This window comes from Octopus bimaculoides, chromosome 22, assembly GCF_001194135.2.
Source record: "Octopus bimaculoides isolate UCB-OBI-ISO-001 chromosome 22, ASM119413v2, whole genome shotgun sequence".
Classification (NCBI taxonomy): domain Eukaryota; kingdom Metazoa; phylum Mollusca; class Cephalopoda; order Octopoda; family Octopodidae; genus Octopus; species Octopus bimaculoides.
Genome location: NC_069002.1, coordinates 31,988,052 through 31,989,191, shown reverse-complemented (window position 1 = coordinate 31,989,191; position 1,140 = coordinate 31,988,052). Strand labels below are relative to the sequence as shown.

Genomic DNA, 1,140 nt, shown 5'->3' with positions numbered 1-1,140 from the left:
GCGATGTTGGGGGGGGGGGGACAAACACAGACACACAAGCATATACACACACATACATATATATATATATATATACATATATACGACAGGCTTCTTTCAGTTTCCATCTACCAAATCCACTCACAAGGCTTTGGTCGGTCTGAAGCTATAGTAGAAGACATTTGCCCAAGGTGCCACGCAGTGGGACTGAACCCGGATCCATGTGGTTGGTAAGCAAGCTACTTACCACACAGTCACTCCTACACCTATATCATCATTATCATCATCATTTAATGTCCACTTTCCATGCTGGCATGGGCTGGATGGTTTGACAGGAACTAACTAGCTGAGCAGAAGACTGCACCAGACTCCCGTGTCTGTTTCGGCATGATTCTTACGGTCGGATGCTCTTCCCAACATCAACCACCCTGCAGAGTCATGTATTGTTTATGTCAAATGGATTTAGAAATTTCAGGAGAACGTGAAATAATTCATTTTTGTCAATGGTTGACTTCAAAGTATATAAAACTATAAATAACTGTGTGTAAATATTCATTTAATAAAATCTTTGAATGAAAAAACAATCAAAAGCTGCTCGTTGGTGGTCGACATTTTGTGTTCAAATTTTGTAACCCAACACTTACAAGCTGTCATTTATAGCTTCATTAACATCAAGTTCAATTGTTAAGAAATAAAGTAATGCTTATATTACACAAAAGTGTTTGCATAGCAAGTGTTTTGATCTGAGATCATGTGTGGAAACAAGAATTATTGCAGTGTGGAAGGCACAAGTTTTTATTCAGTATCATACAAAGGCCATTAACTTCACTAAAACATTTATTGCTTGTATATATATATATAAGTAATAAATGCGCCCTTTTAAAGCCTAGCCAGGCTCATGGGCCCGGTTTCCCGGTTTCGATGTCGTATGTGTTCCCCCCAGTTGGACAGGACGCCAGTCCATCATTTTTGATGGAGTTACTCATTTTTGCCAGCTGAGGGGACTGGAGCAACGTGAAATGAAGTGTTTAGCTTAAAAACACAACGTGTCGCCCGGTCCAGGAATCGAAACCACAATCTTACAATCATGATGCTGACACCCTAACCACTAAGCCACGCACCTCCACATATATATATATTTGACTGTATATACACATATAT

At 39.6% G+C, this 1,140-nt stretch overlaps 1 protein-coding gene across 2 annotated transcripts in view; it reads right to left on the bottom strand.

Annotated features, from left to right (window-relative positions):
• Positions 1-1,140, bottom strand: part of LOC128250558 (uncharacterized) — a 19,116-nt gene that overhangs the window by 9,608 nt on the left and 8,368 nt on the right. The window lies entirely within an intron of this gene.